The sequence below is a fragment of the Equus quagga genome, chromosome 1 (genome assembly GCF_021613505.1).
Source record: "Equus quagga isolate Etosha38 chromosome 1, UCLA_HA_Equagga_1.0, whole genome shotgun sequence".
NCBI lineage: Eukaryota > Metazoa > Chordata > Mammalia > Perissodactyla > Equidae > Equus > Equus quagga.
In genome coordinates, this window is record NC_060267.1 from 129018397 (window position 1) to 129036255 (window position 17859).

General features: G+C 43.7%; 1 protein-coding gene across 9 annotated transcripts in view; it reads right to left on the minus strand.

Moving 5' to 3' along the window:
• PXK (PX domain containing serine/threonine kinase like) overlaps window positions 1-17859 on the minus strand; it is a 68006-nt gene that overhangs the window by 47133 nt on the left and 3014 nt on the right. The window lies entirely within an intron of this gene.

The following is a 17859-nucleotide window of genomic DNA, read 5'->3' on the forward strand; positions in this document are numbered from 1 at the left end:
GGGAGATATCTTTACAGATGGAGATTTCCTTTACAATGTAAATGTCTCTTAAAAAGGGTAAGTAAATTCTACTTTTCAGTTGCTTTCCTGTCTGCAAAGTAACCAGCCTCAAATAATCATCATGCCAAAGAGACATATCTTGAGGTGGCCAATTCCAGGCCCCCACAAGGCCATGCTGAGGCAGCATCCCATATGCCACAACTAGAAGGACCCACAACTAAGAATATACAGCTATGTACCAAGGGGCTTTGGGAAGAAAAAGGAAAAAAAAATTTTTTAAAAAGTGAAAATATCAGATAAAGTAAACTTCAGAGCAAAGAAAATAACCAGGAACAGAGAGGAACATCACATAAGGCTAAAAGGATCATCTACCAGCAAGACTCAGCAATCTTAAATGTGTATGCATCGAACACCAGAGCTGCAAAATATGTAAAGCAAAAACTGCTAGAATTGAAAGGAGAAATAGACGAATCCATGATTATAGTTGGAGACTTCCACACCCCTCTCTCAGCAATTAATAGAACAACTAAACAGAAAACCAGTAAGGATACAGAACTTAATAATATCATCGACCAACAGATTTAATTTAATTAGCATTTATAGAATGCTCCATCCAACAACAGAGTATACATTCTTTTCAAGAGGATATACAGATGGCAAATAAGCACATGAAAAGATGTTCAACATTACTAGTCATCAAGGCAGTGCAAATTAGGACCACGAGATATCACTATACATGTATCAGAATGGTTAAAATAAAAAATAATGATAACACCAATTGCTGGCTAGGATGCAAAGAAACTGGATCACTCATGCATTGCTGGTGGGAACGTAAAATGGTACAGCCACTCTGAAATACAGTTTGGCAGTTCTTTAAAAAACTAAACATGCAACTATCATATGTTCATAGCAGCTTTAGTAATAAGCACCCAAAAGTAGAAATAAGCCAGATGTCCTTCAACAGATGAATAGTTAAACTTAGCTACATCAATACCATAGAGTACTACTTAGCAACAAAAAGGAGTAAACTATTCACACAACAACTTGGATGAACCTCTAGAGAATTATGCTGAGTGAAAAAGCCAATCCCAAAAGATTATATACTGTATGACTCCATTTATACAACATTCATGAAATGTCAAAATTACAGATATGGAGAACAGTTAAGGCTGGGATAGTAGGGTGAGTGTGGGAGGGAAGTTGGTGTGGCTATAGAAGGGCAAAGTGAGCTGCTATGGTTTGAATGTTTGTGTCACTTCAAAATGCCTATGTTGAAATCCTAACCCCCAAAGACAGGGTGTTAGAAGGTGGGGCCTTTGGGAGGTACTTAGGTCACGAGGGTGAGGCCCTCATGAATGGGATTAGTGCCCTTATAAAAGAGACCCCAGAGGGATCCCTTGCCCCTTCAACCACGTGAAGATGCTTTGAGAAGGTGCCGAACCAGGAAGAGGACCCTCACCAGAAGGTGACTATGCTGACATCTTGATCTTGGATTTCCAGAATCCAGCACTGTGAGAAATAAACTTCTGTTGTGTATAAGCCACCCAGTTGATGGTAAGTTGTTACAGTAGCCCGAACAGACTAGGACATGAGAGATCCTTGGATTGATGGAAATGTTCTGTAACTTGAATGTATCAAAGTTAATGTCCCGGTTGTGACGTTCTACTATAGTTTAGCAAGATGTTACCATTGAGAGAAATTGAGTAATGAATATACGGGATCTCTGCATGATTTCTTAGAACTGCGATGTGAATCTATAATTGTCTCAAATAAAAAGTTTAAACACAGGCATTCTGGCAGCAGTCAGAAGACACAGAGCCACGATTTTTAGTGTTCAAAGTTTACATTTCGTATGCAGAGTCAGCTATAGAAGGCCCTGACTAAGAAAACAAGTGAAAAGGTAAAATAGATACGTGCCCATGGCATTTCCCACAGTGCCAAATCCAGTGACCCCAACCTGCCTGATGCTAAAAATGACTGAGAGAAGAGGAGGTGTTAAAAATACACATTCCCAGGCCTTGCACCAGACTTGCTGAGTCAGAATCTCTAGGCTACGAACCCAGGAATTAGAAGTTTTAACAGCCTCCCCAGGGAATCTTACTAATAAGGAAGCAAGAAACACAGGCCTAGTCCAGCCTTCTGCTTATCCGCACTGGGAGTTATGCCGAAGGTACAGATTAAATCATTTAAAGAACGTTAACATCTGTCCTCAAATGATCAGAACTGTTTTAATATCTTCATTACTCATAAGTCATTACTCTTATCAACACAGTACTTAAAGAATCCTTTCTACTGAATTAATTCTGATTTGAATAGATTACTTAGAAAATAAAGCCAAATAAGCATTGTTAACCTGGTAACTGGATTTTAAAATAGATTTTACTACACTATCAATCATTTCCATTCTGTTTATTTGGCAAAGTACAGATGAAGTCCACATAAGCAGGAACTTCTGCCTCCTCTGGAAAATATCAAGGATGGTACATTCAACAATATCCGCTCAATAATAAGTGACTCAGCTATGTACCTGACACCATGCTTAGTTGATTTCATATGGAGTTATAAATAAATATTTCAAGGGGCCGGCCCAGTGGTACAGTGGCTAAGTTTGCACACTCCACTTTGGCAGCCCAGGGTTCACAGGTTCGGATCCCAGGCGCAGACCTACACACCACTCATCAGGCCATGCTGTGGCAGCATCCCACATACAAAATAGAGGAAGATTGGCACAGATGTTAGCTCGGCAATATTCCTCACACACACACACAAAAAATTCAAAACTGATTTGTGTAGTGTAGCAAATCTCTCAAGCAATATGCTTAATACAACTGTTTCTGAATAGGCAAAGATAAAATGCTAAAAACATCTGACATTACTATAATTTGGGATCAGTTTTTTAGCTTTGAAATTTTCTTCTCTTTTCAGGGTTGTCTTACCAGCAAATTTTCGGAGCTTTTGCATTCTTATAGTAGAGCTGAAATCAGCACATATAATTGAGTAATTCCAAACAAGTACGCATAGACTAGCTTTTTGATGTCTAAAGGTGGGGGGAAATGTTAATTCTCAAAAATCACTTCAGGGGCCGGCCCCGTGGCCGAGTGGTTAAGTTCACGTGCTCCGCTTCGGCAGCCGGGGGTTTCGCCGGTTCAAATCCTGGGTGCGGACATGGCACCGCTCATCAGGCCATGCTGAGGTGGCATCCCACATGCCACAACTAGAAGGACCCACAACTAAAAATACACAACTATGTACCAGGGGGCTTTGGGAGAAAAAGGAAAAATAAAATCTTAAAAGAAAAACAAACACAAAGTAATGTGTGCATAATCACAAATAATAAAATATTTTTTTAAAAAATCACTTTGGGCATCCACTGCTTCACTATGATTTATCAGACTAATAATATTAACTTTAAAAATTCCAGCTCAATGTTGGGCACTTGGTAGGTGCTAAGTAAACATTTGCTGTCCTGCTTTATATACTCTGAGCTTAAAGTGTGGACCTGTGCTTTACAAAGATGCTGCTGCCAGTTGTAAACATCAACTAAGTAGTTCTCAGTTCCCACCCCTGTGCTTCATTCACGCTGGGAATATGACTCCGAACAAGAGTTGACTCCATTGCTTCCCTATGTAGACACGTTTTTTTTTTAACTTGCCTATAAAACAGCACACAATAATGTCTGGGAAAAGCATTTGGCAGAAGAGAAGCAGTAGCTACAAGACAGTGCCTGGGTCCTGATGTCAGACTGTTGATATCCCAAAACGGCAACCTAATTAATGTTTCTGCCAAGACACTCTTTATGTTTAGGTCAGTGTTCTCCAAAGAGGGTGATTCTTGCCCAGAGGACATTCGGCAATGTCTAGAGACATCTTTCGTTGTCACGGGGAGGGGCACGTGCTACTGACATCTAGAAGAGAGAGGCCCAGGCTGTCTACTGCTTGCAGCCAGGCTGTAGCTCTTATTAAAGCAGAGAGAAGAGTGCCCTGGAGACCAGCAGAGACCTGACATTTGAAATCAGGCCTCTACCTCCTGAGCTGGAGTCAGTAGCCCAGAATCCTCCAGTGAATCGTTTCCATCTTTACCACCCTCCCTGATGTGGAACAGAACCTGCAGTGTGTATAAAACAGATGACAAACCACCAAGGCCCAGCAGGCATGGGAGGGGGAGCTAAGAGACCCACAGGGCAGCCCTGAGTCACATGGAGCTACGCCTGCCACCAAAGCCTGCCATCTGCTGCCACTTCCCCAAAGGGCCCTCTACTTCCTGATCCTCCTCAGGACACCACACCCTTATCTTGGAGGGGCAGGGTGGCTGCCTGTCAAGCCCCAGAATGTGGGCATTTTGGCAAGTCAGTGTGGTCTGGGGCTGAAGTTCTTCAAACTGGAAAGGCACCAGGACCACGTGATTTCTGACCTAAGCGAGGGAAGAGAAGAGTGAATTAACGTAAAATGAGCCCTGATCTTGTGCCAGGAACTTTGCTAAGCCCCTTACTCAACACTTTTCATTCAATCCTCATAGCTGCCTAGAGGGTAGGAGAGCTCAGCTCGACTCAGCAAAATGAAATGAGCTGTCCAAGGTCGCACAGCTGCAACGTAGCTGATTGGGAAGCAGAACCCGAGCCGCCAATTCCTCAGACCTTCCAACCTGCCCCGCATGGCTGGCGACCCCCAGTGACCCGGGGACGGTCTAGGCCCAGCTCTTTCTGCAGCCCTGAAAGATGGAGGTCCTCACTAGTCCGTGGAATTCAAGTGGTTCACCCCTAATGATGTAGACCTATTGGCCCTTATCCTGAGGGTGCCGGGGTAGGGGCCATCACTTCCATAACTATTGATTAATGCTTCCAACACAGGCTTTTTCCAAGGCAGTATCCTCATTTTGTGTTTCCTGAGTTTCCAAAAAGGTATTTAAGTTTCACTGCACAATAGCTGGTATTCAAAGATGCCTTGGTTTGATGAGATTTTAGGAAAACTTATTTTGAATCTGTCTGGCGCCAAATTACTTTAGTGAGGCTACAAATGCAAAGCTCTTTGAAAGAAACGTGTTAAAGGAGCTAAAGTTAAAACTTAAGCAAACCTTCAAACCAGCCTAACTCAAGTAATTCTTCTCTCTTCCCTTTAGGCACAGCTGGCAGATTTAGTCTGAGACTCACAGTACAGAAAGACAAGGGTAGCTGGTATTTTACAGACACCTGCCAATGTTCCCATATCTCTACCTCTAAAGTTGAGGGTCCCAACCCTGCTGCATTCTAGAATCAACTAGATAACTTTTTTAAAAGATACTTATGCTTACACCCAGAGATTCTGGTTTCCCATGTCTGGGCTGGGGCACAGACATTAGTGGGTCTTAAAGGTTCCCCAGGTGATTCTAATGTGCAGCCAGGGGCAAGAATTATGGTTCTAAAAACTCTTAAAAAGGAAGTAGCCTCACACTACAAAAAATAAAAACCCTGTCATGAGAGGAAAGAAACCAATGAACCAAGCATCCACCAATCGTCACAGTCTCCTCTACCCCCACCTCATCCCTCCCTGCCTCTTCCTAAGGATTCAGCTCTCGTCTTCTTGGGTATAATATGTACCCAACCTGAGCCCTCTAGGGATCTCCCACTCTGGGCCCTGTAGTGGGGGCCTCCACTGGCACCACTCAGCCGATCTCCTAATGGCCCTTCGAGGTGAGCAAGGAAGACCATTACCCTCATTTCACAGCTGGGGGAAATGAGTCTCTGAAGGGATAAATGCCTTGACTAGAGAGTGGTGGGGTCTAGGATAAGAGGCCAGGTCTGTTTGTCTCTAGCGCCCACTAGCTACACCACTCCTCTGGGTTCATTCCCCAGCCTGCTTCCTCCTGGCACTTTTCCTTCAAAGGAAGGCCTGTAAAGAATACTGAAAGCAAGTGACCTTGATTCAACAGGGCACTGCTTCCCTGCTTAGGAACCTTCCAGGGCTCCCACTGGCCACAGGATAAAACCCAAACTCCTTAGCCTAGCTTCTATGTTCTTCCTCCACCTTTCTTTCTACTCAAACCCTCCTTTCCAGTCAGACTCTTTCTATCCTAAACACCCCTCCTTACTCCCCTCCTTTGCTGTTCTATCTATTCAAAACTAGGAAGCTCAGCTTTTTAGTCACGTTACTGCTATTTCTGTCCCATGTCTGTCCATTTGGGGAGCTGGGATCTCTCCAACTGGATTAAGTTCTTCAAGGACTAGAATCACACATTTCTAACACCCAGCACAACATCAGGCCAATAGCAGAAGCCCAGCAAACACTGTTGAGGAGTATTTGTTGACTGACTGCTTGCACCTTTGGGAAGGAGGAAGCATGTTGCTCTTTTTCATGCGCACTAACATCCAGGTGAAGGCAAACAGCACTCTCCAGAAAACGTCCACCTGATCTCTCAGGCCCTCAGACTTAGCATCCCTCTATAAAATCGACATTCAACCCACAGTATCACACAGCACAAAAGCTGCAGCCCACGCTGAATGGGCAGAATCACCCTGAAGGACAGGAAGGTTTCTGGGGAAATTCTCACAGTTGTAGGACTTCTGCTCAGCTCGTGGTCACCAGCCTGGCTGCTTACAGTCCTTAATATTTCACTTAGAATTCATGATTACTCCTTGTTCTGCTAAATATTTATCACTGTTTCATCCACAGATTTTCTTTTCTTTTTTTTTTTTTTTTTAAGATTAACCTTGACCTAACTACTGCCAATCCTCCTCTGTTTTTCTGGGGAAGACTGGCCCTGAGCTAACATCCGTGCCCATCTTCCTCTACTTTATATGTGGGATGCCTATCACAGCATGACTTGCCAAGCGGTGCCATGTCCGCACCCAGGATCCAAACTAGCGAACCCCGGGCCGCCAAAGCGGAACGTGCGAACTTAAGCACTGCGCCACCGCTGGCCCCTATCCACAGAATTTCAGGGCTGGAACATACCTTTGTTTTATTTCAATTTTTGTGCAATAATGTGCAAAATCTGCCTGCAGACAAATGAAAGCATTATAGGTTTTAAAAGGCATGTAAGAAGCACCACCATCTTAACCTAAATTTGCGCCGGCGAGGGAAGCCAAGTGTATCTCCTTTTCAACCAACGGAAATAAATTTCATTTAACATCTAACTGACTGAATCATAGAACCGCGTGCTTTAACTTTATGCAAAACAAATTCTCCAGTTGCGACGGTGTTCACAGAAGGGACAAGGAACGCATCACAAACACGGTTTGACTCCTGCAGGGAGACGCAGCCGCGGTACTGCGCATGCTTCTCTCTCCGGGCCTCTTGAAGTCCACGCTCTCCTCTGCGGCCGGTCTCCTGCCCTGCCGGGGAGCTAGTCTCCACGCCGACTTCAAAGATAGCCAGTGTTCCAGCTACGAGAAATACTGCAAAGCAGCATCAGAAATCCTTTTGACCTCAAACATGACTACAGGATGGATACGGCATTTTAAATAGCAGTTCCTGTAGCATTCTATAGTACAATGACCCCTAAGTGACGCCAAAGCAAATTACATAATTTGCCAAGATGGGAACCCAGCAATTCCAGGTTACATCAAAGCGAAACAAAAAACAAAAAAAAAAAACCCTCAAAAATCTTAGATTCAATTAAATAGTAATTTAAATGAAAATACAACCTTCACTTGGTTCAATAATCCTACATCTCTTGGGCTGATGTCCTAAAAGTATAGAAATGGATACAGTGAACATAATCTCAGAGAACCATGACATGTTTAACTGGCTAGAAAGAATGATTAAACGCACAAACTCTGATCTAGTTGGAAATAATGATTTTTATGTGGGCTCTGGTATCTAAGGTGGCCAAATCCTCATCCGTCACACCTTCAGTTGGTACCAACCTGAGCACCTGCTAGGACTGAAGTGCTCCTCCTCCCGGGCCGCTTCTCTACCTACCCCCATTTGTTATTGCCCTAAAGACAGGCCACTGGGCGTCCTTCTAGAGCTTGAAGGAGGAGCTGGCCACCGTCTGATGATCAACCACAATGTGCCACCCCTCCCCCATACCACAACCACAAGTGTAGGGGGTGGGGAGACCCATTCACAGAGGCAGTGATTCAAAGCCCAACTGCCACTTACTATTTTGTGATCTAATTTCCCCCAAGCCTCTGAGCCTCAGTTTATCTGCAAAATCATACCTTTCCAACAGGATTGTGGTGAATATCAGATGAGATCATATATTTAGAGCATCCAGCACCACAACCAGCTTTGTAACTTAGTTAGCTAAGAAAATAGCAAACACAAGGTGTCTGCAGGCGAATATTGCACGGCTTTAATCAGCACACACAGGAGAAAGCAGCAGCACTATTAAGGACACCGATGGAAAAATAAAAAGCAGCCATTCTCTTTGAACATGGGAAACAATTTTATCAGTCTCTGATTCCTAACAGGGAGTACCTTCCCTCCAGCCTCTACTGTCCCAGCTTCTGTGCCTACGTTTTTTTTTTTTTGAGGAAGATTAGCCCTGAGCTAACTGCTGCCAGTCCTCTTTTCGCTGAGGAAGACTGGCCCTGAGCTAACATCCATGCCCAGCTTCCTCTACTTTTTTATATGTGGGACACCTACCACAGCATGGCGTGCCAAGTGGTGCCATATCTGCACCCGGGATCCAAAGCGGCGAAACCCGGGCAGGTGAAGCGGAACATGCACACTTAACCACTGTGCCACCCAGCCGGCCCCTGTGCCTACTTTTAAAGAGGGCCAATCAGAAAGCCTCCCTCTAAAACAACCTGGATATAACAATAAGAGAATGGATGAGTTACTTATGGTTTATCCAAATAGTGGAATACACAAGCCTTTAAAAGGATATATTAAAGAATTTTCCATTACAGAGGAAAAGGCACATGCTATAATGTTAAATATTAAAAAAGGATAAAAAATTCTGTGATAACATCGACAGGTAGAGGGAACTACACCAAATATTAACAGTAGTTGTCTCTGGAGGTGAAATTATGTGAGGTTTAAATTCTCTTAGCTATTTTTTTCTATGCTTTTCAGGTTATCTTCAGTGACCATATATTACTTTTATAATCAGGAAAAACAATTTTTTAAAGCTTCTCTGTTTGCTACATATGTAATTTAAAACACGCTACTTTAAAATAAGGGATCCTGAGGGATAAGATAAGGATTGAGGTGCTCTGAGCTTGGATAAGAGCACAGTGTGTCATCGATGATAAATGCAAGCTATCACGCTTCTTCTTTTGGCAAGGGAACTGTTGGTCATTTTACAACTCATTAGCACTTTTACTGTGCTGGGGAGACTGGGAAAACAGAAGATGAAAGTCAAACAAACGAACTCTTCCATTTGTATGGGGGGGTAAAGCATTTGGTAGGAAAGAAGCTTGAAACAATGAGTTGAACTCAAGCTAGTGGAGTGCCTACTGGTTTTAATAATTTATAGTCCATCACTAAGGATAACAGAGGGTTCGCTACAAATAAATTTATCCTACCTAGCCTAAAAATGTCGCTATGTTCTCCTCAGACGCCAGGTCCAATTCAGAACCAACCATGAAAGTGACTACACACACCATGCTGCCATATATCTCTTCCGAGCTGAAGGTAACAACGCTGGGTTTATGGAGCACTTAGTCAGCCCCTTCTGTTCCTCGGCTTAGTCCAGCTCCCAGCAGCACTTGGAGGCAGTGTCACCATCTCTTTTACAAGAACCCCCAGGCTCAGAGAGGTAGATGCCTTACACAAGGGCAAACAGCTAGTAAGCGATGAGAATGGACTCCACCCCAGGCCAGCTGACCCAGTTGTATGGCCTTATGGCCTTAGGAACAATGCTTTCCCGTCATATGCCCTCTCATTTTGATGAACAGAAGTCAGCTGAACAGGCAGAACCAGTCCACCGAGTCAGGAAGAAACCAGGAGAGAGTGAGGGGCAGAGTAGGGAGAACCCAGGCCTGGGTAACATGAGTTAAATACACCTGCAGAACTCAGTGTCCTGATTTTACTATCCCTGCACTTTGAACCCACCTCCTATAACACCTACACAAACTGCTGTCTGTAAATCTGGGCTGAATGTAATCTGGGCACCGCACAGAAGCTGTGTGCAGATGAGAAAACTATTTTCTCTTCCCAGTGTTCAACAAGCCCCACTATGAACCTTAGGGAGGTTCTGAAGAAGCATACGGGAGCATTTTATAAGAACATGACTAAAATGGACATCGGATTTACGGAGTACTCAGCAATTTGAGTGGCAATTAATTTTGGTTGTACCAAAAGAGAACAGGGTCTTTGACTAGCTGATTTGCTTCCACACTATGTTCCTATTAAACACTAACAACAGCTGCACAATAAATGCACTTCTTTCCTGAGCTTCACCTTTAAAAACTGCGGAGGCTCTGGATCTCAGTGGTCACAAAGCCCCCCCGGTCGCAGGGCTAGAAACTCCTACTCTCTAGCTCAGCCTTTCTCAACTGGTTCAGCAGTTTGAAGAGAGTAATGACCTAAGGCAGTGACGTCCAGTATGGCAGCCACTATGCACATGTGGCTAGGGTGACTCAGGGGCTGAATTTTTAATTTTATTAAAGTATTCTAGTGGCTACAGTTCTGAACAGTACAGTTATAGACTATTTGCAGATATAAACATAGATATTTATGAAAAGGTAAGCAGAGTAAACAGTGTTATGACTTGCTTTTTTTCCACTTAACAGGAATCTCTTTCCATATTAGTAACCATACTTCTGGATATTATTTTTAATGTCTATATCTGTGCTGTCCAATATAGTGGCCACAAGCAATATGTGGTTACTGAACACCTGAAATGTGACTGGTCCAAATTGAGATATGCTATAATTGTAAAATACACACCAGATTTCAAAAACTTTATATGACAAAAAGAATGTAAGATATATTAATAATTTTCATACCAATTACCTGTTGAAATGATAACATTTTGAATATAGTGGGTTGAATTATCTCTGCTCCTATACAGCCAGGATGGGAAAACTGACAAAATGATCACCCAGATCAGTGTCTGGTTCTGTGGTTCAGGGGAGGACCCCAACTTGTCCTCGTCTGGGCCTAGGCTTAGTGGAGCCATCAGACAGGCCCACTGCTCTGCGGGCACTAATAACAGATCAGGTTGGGGACAGCTCCCAGCTGGAATCTCCTTCATTCCAAGTCCACTGGCATCCTACAATCCTTCATTCTGCTGCCCCTAGCCCTGTGTCCTGGAGCAAGTTACTTACCCTCTCTGCACCTCATTTTCTTCCAGCTGAAAAATGAGGATAATAACAAACTCAATTCAGAGTTGTTATAAGGATCAAATGAGAATCTAGAAGAGTTTGGCAATTTCTTATAAAGTTAAATATACACTTACCGTATGACTCAGCAATTCTATTCTTAGGTATTTGCCCAAGAGAAATGAAAATATATCTACACAAAGACTTCTACCCAAATGTTCACAGCAGCTCTATTCATAACAGCCCCAAACGGGAAACAACCCAAAGGTCTACCAGCTGGTGAATGGATAAGAAACTGTGGCACATCCATACGGTAGAATAGTACTCAGCCATAAAAAGAAACATGCAACAACATGGAAGAATCTCAAAGCTTTATGCTAAGTGAAAGAAGCCAGACACAAAAGACTATATCCCGTAAGATTCCATTTATATATGACACTCTAGGAAAGGTAAAACCATAGTAACAGGAAGCAAATCAGTAGTATTTAGCAAATCAGGAAAGTATTTAGAGTGATGAAAATGTTACACGGTGGTTACATGGGTGTACACATTTGTCAAAACTTATCAAATTGTATACATAAAATTGGTGAATAACTGCATATAAATTGTACTTCAACAAAGCTGGCAGAGAGAGAGAATAAGTAAGATAAAGTACTTAGCAGAAGGCTCAGCACATCATAAGTGCTTAAACAATATTTGCTGTTATCATGACAAGTACCCCTGCCCTTTGAGTATTACTCAAAATGTCTAAAACCAAACTTAGACTCACCATCTTCCTGGGAAGACCAGCCACCCCTCATTTACCTTGTACTGTTTCTTTTTTCTAAGGATTGGCACCTGAGCTAACATCTGTTGCCAATCTCCTTTTTTTTCCTTCTTCTCCCCAAAGCCCCCCAGTACATAGCTGCATATTCAAGTTGTAGGTCTTTCTGGTTCTGCCATGTGGGACACCGCCTCAGCATGGCCTGATGAGCGGTACTAGTCCACACCCAGTATCCAAAACAGCGAAACCCTGGGCCACCAAAGCAGAGTGTGTGAACTCAACACTAGGCCGCAGGGCTGGCCCCTACCTTGTACTATTTCTTTGATCATTTCTGGTGCCTTTGTTTCCCTCATGGCCTCTACCCAGCAGACTTTTCCTGTTATGTACCTCCCTCTCTCCCTTCCTTCTCTCTCTCCTGCCACTGCCCTGAGATGTGGCCTTTCTGACTTCACTGCTTCATAATCACCCTGGACTCTCCTCTCCCCTTCCTTACCAAACCATGCACATAGCCAGAAAATGAAGCTTTCTAAAATACCACTTTCATATGCCACATATCTGTTCAAGTCCCCTCACTGCTGTTCAGATCCCTTAGCCTGGCTTCCAAGGGGTCCCACAATTGGCTCCAATTTCCCTTTTCCATCTTTCATCCCAAACGAGAATCCTCCACAATAAATCCTTTTGGAATGAATGAAGAAATGAAGGCAGGGACTAACTCCACCTTGCTTAGACCTGCCTTCCCATTGCCTAGAAGGTGCCAGAAACAGAGGGGCATACGCACAGCAGTATCTGCTGAATGAACCAACGAACCCCTGAAGCCTGCAAATGCAGCTTGGCCTTAGAGAACACAGCTAGTCATTCTTTAGTTTTTTAAACGGAGTTCTTTATGGTGGTGGGTTAGGAACAGTTGAGAACAGGATAAACAACGAGGGGCTCTGGAAGGTGTTTCAGGATTTATGTGTTAAAGGCTATAAGGCTTCTGTTTCTACTTCCACTTTTTAAGAAATTCGTCAATAAAACAATTATTTGGGGCCAGCCCCATGGCCAAATGGTTAAGTTCGCACGCTCTCCTTTGAAGGCCCAGGGTTCGCTGGTTCGGATCCTGGGCGTGGACATGGCACAACTCATCAGGCCATGGTGAGGCGGCGTCCCACATGCCACAACTAGAAGGACTCACAACTAAAAATATGCACAACTATGACGGGGGGGGGCTTTGGGGAGAAAAAGGAAAAAATAAAATCTTTAAAAAAAACAATTATTTAAATATTTTCCCCCTTTAAATCAGAACAGACTAAGAGTCTCCAACTGGGCACACAGGAAGCATGGGAGGGGCCACGGAGATCAGGTGAGTGTGTTCGTGATTTAGTTGGTTTATCATGGTTTTGACCATTACACAGCTTTTTAACTGATTTTGTTCTTAATCATACGTGGTTTCCTTTACACTCATCATGGACCATGACTAAAGGCAGGCTTAAAGAATGCCAAAGGCACATACGAGTTAGGGAGAAGTTAGTGAGAGATACAGGAAGTGAAAATCATCACATAATTGGTAGTTGAGCACACTGTCTGAAGATGTATTCATCTTATCATAATTCTTATTATCTCTAATATTTCAGAAACCAGTGTAATAATTCTGATCCCAAACATCAATATAATTTGTAATAATGTACTAATCTTTTTATTTTTTTTAAGATTTTTAAAAAATTTTTTTCCTTTTTCTCACCAAAGCCCCCCCGGTACATAGTTGTATATTCTTACTTGTGTGTCCTTGTGGTTATGGCAAGTGGGATGCCGTGTCAGCATGGCCTGATGATCACTGCCATGTCTGCACCCAGGATTCGACCAGCGAAACCCTGGGCCACCGCAGCGGTGCATGCGAACTTAACCACTTTGCCACAGGGCTGGCCCCTGTACTAATCTTAATAAAATATTTTTTTGAATTTCAAATCACTTCCAGAGGGGGTTTTTACAATTCAGTATTATCATGAAAGGAGTTTGCAAGTTAAAAGACGCCTGGGGAGTGCTGATTTAGAAGCGTTCTCTGAAAGGCTGTTAGCCTTCCCTCATTTCCAGGGAGGACCTGGGTGGGGCCACTCCCACTCTGCCCTCACTGCTCCCAGGCCGACTGGCACTTCCAGGACCTTACTTCACCTTTGGTTTATGCATCTGCCACCTCTGCCAGGATGGAAGCGCCCTGTTTCATTCATCTTTTTATCTTAATACACAGCACAGTGCCCGGCACACAGAAGACTCTTCATAAGTCAGTCGCTGCTAATATTCCAGCACCTTAGAGGCTTTCTGACAAGGCGGAAACTGAGCGCTTCACAGAGTGAACTGCATCTAGTCTCAGGATACGCACTCACAGCCTGATGACTGGCACACTCCACTTAAGGGAAAGGAAGTCAGCGGGGCTGTACAGAATACAAGCGCATCTCTCAGGAAGCAGGGCTCTGCAGACAGCAGCTGCCCAGCCCCTTGTCAGTCAGTGTGGTCACTTGGCAGGGGAAGTGACAGGGGAAAGAACAAAGCAGAGGGCCTTCTATTTTACTTTTTCACCCCGCTGCCAGGGGTCAAATGTGTGTGGACTGATGCTGGGATTCCTCCGGTGATGAACAAAAGCTGGGATGTGAGGAGCTGAAATGGGCATTTGCCAGGGGCATGCTCCCTTCAGGCCTGGCCTCCAGGAACTCATCTGCCAGTTCAGTGGCTGAGCCCCGTGGCCTGTCCACTTGCTTCTTCCACCTCTTCTGCTGCCTTTGAACACCGATAGCCAGTTCTGCTGCCAGGCAGGCCTGTAAGGAAACCTCCTGCTGCATCTCCCTGAGCCTGGCTGTCAAAATGTGTTCCTCCAAGGTAAAACAGAAATAAAAAGGAGGGGGGCAGTTGCTCTTTGAGACATCACTGGTCGTTTTGGCCATTTGTTAGCAAAGTAGTCAGAGTTGGTGAAACAAACTTTTAAGTAAATAATTTTCCTTTTTCCATTCAATATACTTGAGTGCCTAAAAAATTACTGGTGCTCTGGCAAATACAGAGGTAATAAACTACAACAATACGGTGACACTTACGCACTGACTTTGTTCAAAATGCTCCCTGTGTGCTCAGTTAATCTTCACAGCAGCCCTAACATACTCTTACTATCTCCACTTTACAGATGAAGAAACTGGAGAGATTAAGCAATTTGTCCAAGGTCATTAAGGCATTATCCCTCTCAAGTTATTCAGTTTCACCTGTTCAAGGAGGAAGATAACAAACAGAAAACGGGGTAGTAAGAAATAATAGGTGTGCAAAATGCTTGAGACAAATAAAGCTGACTAGGGATTTCAGAGGAGGTAAAATCATATCCAGAGTGGTAGGTACGACGGTAGGTAGCAGTCCAGGAAGGGTTTCCTAAGCTGTGCTCAAATAACCGCATTCAACAAATTCACTTATTCAACAAATATTTACTGAATGCTTACCATCTGTGTGCCAGGGACTGTGCTAGTTTGAAATGGAATCAAAATAACAATAGACAGACATAAAAGGCAGGACGTAGAGAAAAAAAAGACCCTCAAAGAGAAAGACATGGCCAGAGGCACAGCGAGCTGTCCCTGTGGCCCTTACCATCGAAGGAGTGGGAAGGGCAGAGGGCTGCCCTCCCTTCACAGACCCTCCCCGCTAAGAGCAGCAGCCTGAGAGGTCCTTGAGCAGGCCTGCCCCCCACCGCATCCTGACAGTGCCCACCAGCGGGCCGGAGCTTGAGAAGTGCCTGTGGAATAAACGCACACAAGGCTGCTAGTGAATGTGGTGATCACGTGGTCATGTGCAGAGATGCCTAGAGCATGGCCATGTGCCCCTAGCCACTCCCTGTGCTCTGGCCAGACCCTTGGCCCGATGTGAGAGGTCTGGTGTGAATAAGCCCATTTCCGGCTCCATTTCCCTCTGCTTCTGCAAAGAGGAAAGCATGCAGGACTGAAGTGCCCTGAGTCCCTCCTGGGGAATCACTTGTCACTTGGGGGAAGGGCAGGCTCAAAGGAAGGCCCTGGATGAACAACACCGCTTTCCCTTTGCCCCTACTTTGCCCCTACGGGTGGTCTCCGGCATTTCAGATGCAGGATTCTCCCATACTAACACTTCATTCATTCCCTCCTCCCACCACTGTAAAAAAGCCTCCACTGAATTAGTGAGGAGAAATGACTGGTTTCTGATGAGCCATGTCAAAGAAATGTGGGCAGTCTGTTTAGACACCATAAACAGAGGTGCTGCCAGAAGCAGGCGGAACCGTGGCTAAGGCTCCAGCACCCTGCTTTCCAGCACAGAGCCCTTTGCCCTCCCCTGTGCCACCCTGTCTAATTAGTCATCTAGGCACACACACCTCAGTGCCCTAGGCACGCTGCAACCTAGAGCGATTTTTTTCACACTAACAGGACGTAATTCATCTATTGTTCTAAATATTGGGTTTTCTTAAAGTAGGGAATATATGGTGGTGTAGAACATTTTTTAGATGCACAGATCTCACCAACTAAAATAAGTAATTCTCTAGGTTTACGGTTTTTAACATTTTTCCAACACTGATTCTTACCCTAAGATCCACAGCCCAAGAGCAAAGCTTCAAGTCAGTGAGGTTCCAAGAGGTCATCTACACACAGGTATGAGCGTTTATGGAGAATCTGTCCCTCCGATGAGATCCTTAAAGGAGTTGGACCCAAAGAGCTAAAGAACTTGTGCTTAGAATATGTCCTGCGTTTAGCATCCTGCAATGTTATAAAACTTTCTAGCGTGACAGCTAAAGGATTCAGGGCTTCTATTATGGGTAATGAAAATGTTCTAAAATTGGTTATGATAATAGATACACAACTTTGTGAATATACTAAAAGCCAGTGAGTTGTATACCTTAAATGGGTAAATTGTATGCCATGTGCGTTATATAAAGCTGTTAGCAAAAAAAAAAAAAAAAAAAAACTTTCCAAGAAGACTCCTATTACTCTGCATGCAGTCCCCAAACTAACATTATGTGAATAAATAGGAGAGTACCTCTTGGCCTCCAAAAAATAACTAGTTCCCCACCACATTTCCAGCATGTACCTGGCACGTAGTAGGCACTCAACACATTTTTGTTGAATGAATGATTATTGTTGAATAAATAAACTGTGCAGGAATGTGGTTTCCAAAAGTCAAAGGTTCAAGGAGAGATCCATTTTCAGTACAGATCTTAACACGTAATATTATCTTTTCCAGATTAAGTGTTCTCTGTTATGCATCAAATATCACTAAAACTATCTTTTGTTTCTCAAGAACAAAATGCACCAAATGCAGAGTAAATGGGTCCTGATGTGGCTGAACCTCACAGAAAAATATTCAAAAAGGACAAAACCGAGATTAAGAGCTATCACACCACAGCATACTGGCCAGCAAAATAAGATATGCATATTTGATAACAACCTTCTCCAAAACTGTCCATTTCCTCTGGTTTCTGTTTCAGCTAGGTAAGCATTTTTTCAGCCCATTGCCTTTAAAAGTTTTCCCTTTCATGTAGCTAAGAACTTATATGGTTCCCTTGTCTTCTCTCTTAGTCTTCCTAAACTTTCCCACAATTCACCTGTGTGGCTTTTGAGCAGAATTCCTTTTGTTTGGAAAAGCCTTCCCTTTCCTCCTGCCCTACACCCAAAGCATCCTCTCCCTAAGGACTATCCTTTCTGATTTTGTGAGAGCTTCATTTCCTTGCAGCAGAAGCCTGGTCTATTTCCTGAAGCTAAATTCATTGTGCTCCATAAAAATGAAAATAAAATCATTCAAACCACAGTCAGGCACAGAATCACCTACCAACCTGTGCCCTTTCTGCCAGTCATTTATCCCAATATAGCTTTCTGATAGTGACCTTGTGTTCTCTTCATCCCTCTGGCACCTGTATTTTCCAATCCACAGCATTTTTCCT